General features: G+C 41.2%; 1 protein-coding gene across 1 annotated transcript in view; it reads left to right on the top strand.

The window, feature by feature from the left end:
• The first annotated feature begins 5,928 nt into the window (after window positions 1–5,928).
• NISCH (nischarin) overlaps window positions 5,929–5,992 on the top strand; it is a 22,863-nt gene continuing 22,799 nt past the window's right edge. The window contains 1 exon segment of the mRNA XM_031058189.1: window positions 5,929–5,992. The gene's annotated coding sequence lies outside the window, so the exon portion shown is untranslated.

Raw genomic sequence — 5,992 nt, 5'->3', positions numbered from 1 at the left:
CCACGCTGGGGACGCGCCGAGACATTTGGCACAAGTTTCCGAGGGGCTTCGGGGAAAGAGCCGCGTGGGAGCGGGGCTCCGCCGGGAGAAGCCTCCCCGAGCTCCGCGTAGCCTCGGTCCTTCGGGAGAGGCGGAGGCTCCGTGGGCAAGTGGCGTGTTCTTGCCCGTATATATCTATGTGTATGTGCGTATGTTTATGGGAGATTGCTATCGAGTAAACATAGCTTTCAAAGCTGGACTAAACAAAGCAGATAATCTTTCCTTTGCGTGGAAGTATCATAAAAAAACCCCCTCTGATCTTATTTCCAGAGGAAATCAGATGATTTAGGATAGACAGTTTTTCTTTTATCCCACCAAAAAAAAAAAAAAATTGCCAGCAGTGTTTTAATTTGGGGAAGGAATGAAGCTTTTGATATATAACTTGTTTTTCATCTGGTCACATTCTACCAAGAGTTAATTGGTCTGTTTTTCAGGAAGAAGCTCATCCTAAAGCAAACCTCAGTATAATTGCAGATAGAAAATGCCTCGAGCACACCACCCTTTAGTTATATAACTAAAAAATGTTTTCTCCTTCTGTCTTATTTTAGTGTGATTTGAAAGACCTTTTTTTCGGTAGAATGCTTACAGATGACAGGCTTCCTGCTGTGGGAAAGAAAAGGGAAAGGGGAGCGATGGTTTAGAAAGACAGTATTTGGAAACTTGTGTGATGGATACAAGTAATGCTTCATGCTCCTGCCTCTGTAAATGTATCCAGGGAAAACAGAGCAACAGGAGAGTGGTCTCTGAGTTGTTAATAGGACAGAGCTTTACACAGCTGTGGCACATGAAGAGCCTAACTCCTTCCCAGGTGATGACTATTGGAACACGATTGTGGGAATGACTTTCAGGTGGTGAGTTGCCATATTTACAGGCAAAAACGTGTGAAGCATTTGGTGAAGGAGTTGACTGCAAGCTTGAAATTAGTTTTTGAGAAGTGCCTGAGCTTGTTCTCTTAGTTGCATGATGTGCATTTTCAGAAATGGTTCCACTGCTGTTGAGGTGTTACTGGGGGTGTGTTAGGATGTGGTTCAACCCTCAGTCACTGAGAGGCACAGTGAGACCCTGTGGCTTGGGGACTGGAAACTTCCATGTTAGGTGTGAACCAAGACTCAGCAGTGCTGGTGCTGGTGTTGAGAATTTCGATCAGTATTATGCAATACCAGTGAACAAGAAAATCAAGTGCATTCAGTTGACAAAGTCAACCCCAGTGTCTTCTGCCCCCTTATCCCTCTGGAAGTTATGGTGCAGAAGGTGAAAGGAGCTCCTTTGCTGCTTCAGCCTGCAGACAAGTGCTGTGTAGGGCCACCCTTGGGTGACACCATTAATGTTCTAGATTGAGGTGGAGTTCAGGTGTGTAACTCTGCAGGTGGTGTTCATCTGATTGGCTGATAGTTGAGGATAACATTTTAAGCTGCTACAGCTAAGCCCAAGGAAGTTTATTTTTTCAAGACCAGATTTCTTTCTTTAGTTGTTATGGAAATACCATGCTATTTTAATGCCATTTTTCTTGGGAGCTTTAAAAGTACAGTGTATGAAAGATAGGATTTACCAGTATTTGGTCCTACTTTGATTCTCTTGATGCATTTTTGAAGGCATGTTGGCACTAAGCTTGCCTGTGTGTAAACCTCCTGAAGCTGTTAGCAGGACTCCAAGGCTGCTTGTCAGCTTTTATGAGACTTTAATGGCCCAAGCCATTAGAAATGTGGGACTAGATCTTTAAATGAAAGCAGAAGTTTTACAAAATTTGTCACAGGCTGAAAAAAAGTTTTCAAAAAGTTTTTGAAAAAATAGCATGTGTTTAATGTTTATAATTAGTTGACTGGAGCTTAAGGGCATGACAAAGACCTGCACCAGGACAGAGACTGTTAAATGGCGTAAAAGTCAGTCAAATTTGGTAAAGGTAAGAAAGGAAATACAGCTGTAGCAACCTGCATGTTCATCCATTAACATGTGGTCAGGTGGCAGTGATCCTACTTACATCCTTGTTTTTAAAAGATTGTTTTTCTCGTGGCATATGAGATTCCTGTTGTACTCTGTGTTTCAGAGCTCACTCTCAATAGAAGGGGACTTTCATGACATCTGTTTGACAGTTGTGGTATCAGATCCTGTAGAATTTATCAGGGAGCCCCACAGTTCTGTGTGATGTTGAAGGTACTTTCAAAAATGTGATTCTCCTTGCAGTGTTTGGCATGAAAGGCAACGTATGGGTAAATCCAGCAGGAAAAATGCTGCACTGGTTGATGTGTTTTCTGTTGGGTTAGTAAGCTGTGGGCATTTCTACAGGGGGTTTCTCCTGGGTGTGCTGGTCCAGCTGATGCTGACTGAAGACTGGGTTTGAGTAGAAGGCCTCAAGGCTGTCAGTGCTTCATTTGTTTCCTGCTGTGCATTTGTTTGGTCTAAAATTGCCTTCCTGCTTTTCCTGGTTTTTGCAGCTGTTTTTAACATAAATACTAACTTTGATATTTAAGGAAATACTCTTGCTTCCTTGAATGGGTGTAAACTGCCTACATGATGAGGCAGGAGGAGGAGATGTGGCTGCATCACTGCTCTGGAATTTGGGACCTACTGGCTGTAGTCACACCTGTGTCCCAGGCTTCCTGTGGAGAGCTCTGTCATTTGAGTGTTGGGCTGTTATTTGGGGTTTTTTTTGCAGTACTGAAGCATGTGCAGTGGGATGAGACACAATGTAGAAATGCCAGTTCTCCATGTAAAGCAAGGTAGGCAGGTTTTGTATAGGCAGTGAACAAAAAGCAGTCTGGAATCACTGTTGTTCATTTAATATCTGGTTTAAAATGTTTAGTAGGTCTTTCAGCCCTCAGTATTTAAGAAGATGAAGGGATGCTGTTTGGTGATGTGGGGCTCTTAACTGCAAAGAACTTGTAGTGGCTTGCTATAAAACAAAAAAAAAATATATAGCATTGCAAATATGCCAAACACCTTGCTAAGTAGAACATAACCAAAATAACTGATTTATAGAAAGATGGACAAAACTTTTTATACAGAAGGTTTGCTAGAGACAGGTGGAGGAGGAAATCCTGTGAACATAAAGGGTTTTGTGTTTAACTCAAGAGAAGTGCAGTTTGTGGTGTAAGGATGGGTGGGGATTTCACAAGGTATATTTATTTATGTCTGCAAGAAAGTGCAGAGTGAGGATGTTATCATCTATCCGTGTATTCCTTTAGCACTTGGTGTGACAGGCAGCCCTTGGAGGACCTTAACTTCAGCTGTCAGCCTTGTTGTATAAGTGCACTCAAAATTTGTTGGTGATGAACTTAAGCTCTTAAAACAGTGAAATATCTAAGGGGATTTTTTGCTTCAAAATGATTTATTTCTATAGTAAGACAAACCTTAATACGCACATCAGCATATTGCATTTATATATTTATTATTCAAGATAATGGCAGCTTGTGGATTGATGTGAAATCAGTTGCTGTCTCTGCATGCTGGTGCTGTTTGGGGGGTGAATATGTGCTGCCTGCTCTGGCTGCCTTCTAGATGGGAAATGCTACAGCTTTTAAAAGACTTAAGTAATTTTATCAGTGCATGCAAACACTCACTTTAGCAGTTAATTTCCCAACCAGACTGTTCATTTCACTAAGTTTCTAGAAGTGGTCAGTGCTTGCCATTTCAGCAAAAGGATATTAAACTTCTATTACAAATTTACTCTGTGTTTTATACAGGGAGGAGGGGTTTGCTTGCTCACCTGGTGAGTTGTCAGTTGGGACATGTGCAGTTACTGAGTTTCCAGTGTCTAATCTTAGGTTTCATGCCTTGTGTACTCAATGTGCATTGCATTGAGATGTGCTGCTTGCTCTGCCATAGTTCAGCAAAGTCAGCTTTTCAAAACAATGGATATTTTTGTTGTGGCTTATAAATGTAGTACTTCTTTACTCCTAAGTTTTGTTTCTTGGAGTTTCTCCTTGCTTTCCTCAGCATTGTGAGGTGCTTTTGAATGCTGGTGTTATTTCTGTTCTGGTTTGTCACCAGCACAGTGATTAATCCTGATCTGCTGTTTCCCAACACAACATGACAGGGAAACAGGCACAGGCCTTAACTGAGTCCATAATTCTGTGTGGGCATTCTTCTGTGTTTTCAGTGCTCATCCCAGCACTGATGTGTCACTCACTGTGTGCTTGAGTCAGACATCTTGGTTTGGTTCTCTGTAGGGCTTGGGGGGGGGGTTTGTTCAGTGAGCCAGTGTCAGGTGCTTACAAAAATAAAACTGGCATCAACTATAGCTCATCTTCTAAAATGCAGGTGGCATTCTATTTAATGCTTGACATTGTGCTGCTCTGTACTTGCAGTAAGTGAAAACTGGTCTTTTATGTAACAGATTGAAACTGTTACTGATTTTTGTTTTCTCATGTGGGTTTAGCAGCTAGATGTGTATCATCCTCATAGCAGCTATGAGTCAGCTCTGGGTGATCTGTGGTAGTAAGCAAGTTCTTAACTGTATTAAATGCTTTCAAGATTTGATTACAAGTTGGTGTTTTCCCCAAAGAGTACAGTAGGACTGGATAATATAGTTTATTTAATTTGTTGTATTCAAGTAGCTGTGGAACTGGTTTTGCAGTGCCTTGTTTGTTTTCGGCTTGTGTTTTAGCTTGTACCTTTACAATATCTTTGGGATGGCTGTTTTCTGGACCAGCTTCAGTTAGCAGAAACTTTTGGAAAAAGAAGTAGCTTAGAGCCCTTGGTCATTAACCTTTGGGTTGCAAAAAAGAGCCATTGCTTTACACTGAGGCATCTGCATGTTCTTGTTGTGGAGCACCCTCATGAGTGACATCAGGCATCCCCCATCAGCAAAGTCCCCTCAGACCTGGGGTTAGCATTTCCTTAGCTCTGATCCTTGCAGAACATATACCCACCTTACAGTGCTCCATCAATCAGCAGGTCTCACAGGCAGCTTCTCTTTAAATGTTTTGCAGTGTCCTGACTTGAATTTCATCCTTTTAGGTGTACATTATTCAGGTCAGTGTTGGCAATCATCAGTGGACAGTCAAACATCGTTACAGTGATTTCCATGACCTGCATGAAAAGGTAAGAATGTTAAAACTGTGACCTTGGTATCTTAACAGAACTTTGTACAGTTCTTGTAGTTCTCTTTTACAGAATGGTTTACATAATTTCTTTCTTCAGAAAAGAGAGAGAATATCTGCCAGATGCCATCTGAACTGCAGACTAAATCCTTTTTGTGAGAACATTGTTACTTGCCCCTGTTACACTCCTCTCTTGAACTGGGGGAGGTTGACCTGGACAACTTCAGTCTTGGGTGGAAACTGTGTCAGAGAGGAGAGTTCAGGCTGGAGTCAGTGTACTTTTTGCTAAGAAGGATGTTTATGATCAGCTGATTTGGTGGCCAAAGTCTCATCACAGTGGATGATAAAAACATCCTTAAAGTAGCATGGGATGTTTACCAACCAGTGCTGATAAAAAACAAAAATGAGGAAAAGTCTACTTTATTCAAGAGTGCTCTGCTTTCTCAGAAATGCACTGGTTATTTTGTTGTTTTATCACATCTGTTGCATTCTGCCTTGGTACTGAGAGTGATTCTTTGAGCAGACACTCTTATTACACTCTGATCATTCCATGACAAAATGTTCTTTCTGAAAATACCTAATACTTTGAAGGATGTAGCTAAATTTACTGAAGTAATTTTATTTTTGGATCTTCTCAGCATCAGGCAACATGCAACTTAATGTGTTCCATTGCATCTTTTGTGCAAGTTCAGACAGTGTGTCAGGTATTAGCTCTGGTCTTTGTCTTTCAGCTTGTTTCAGAGAAGAAAATAGATAAAAATCTCTTACCTCCAAAGAAGATCATTGGAAAAAATTCCAAAAGCCTTGTGGAGAAAAGACAAAAGGAACTGGAGATCTACCTGCAAACTCTGCTGCTCAAGTTCCCTGTTACTGCACCAAAAGTTTTGTCACACTTCCTACACTTTCATTTATAT

The sequence above is a fragment of the Geospiza fortis genome, unplaced genomic scaffold, assembly GCF_000277835.1.
Source record: "Geospiza fortis unplaced genomic scaffold, GeoFor_1.0 scaffold78, whole genome shotgun sequence".
Classification (NCBI taxonomy): domain Eukaryota; kingdom Metazoa; phylum Chordata; class Aves; order Passeriformes; family Thraupidae; genus Geospiza; species Geospiza fortis.
Note: the sequence above shows the minus strand (reverse complement) of the source record. Positions and strands in the feature narration are given on the sequence as shown.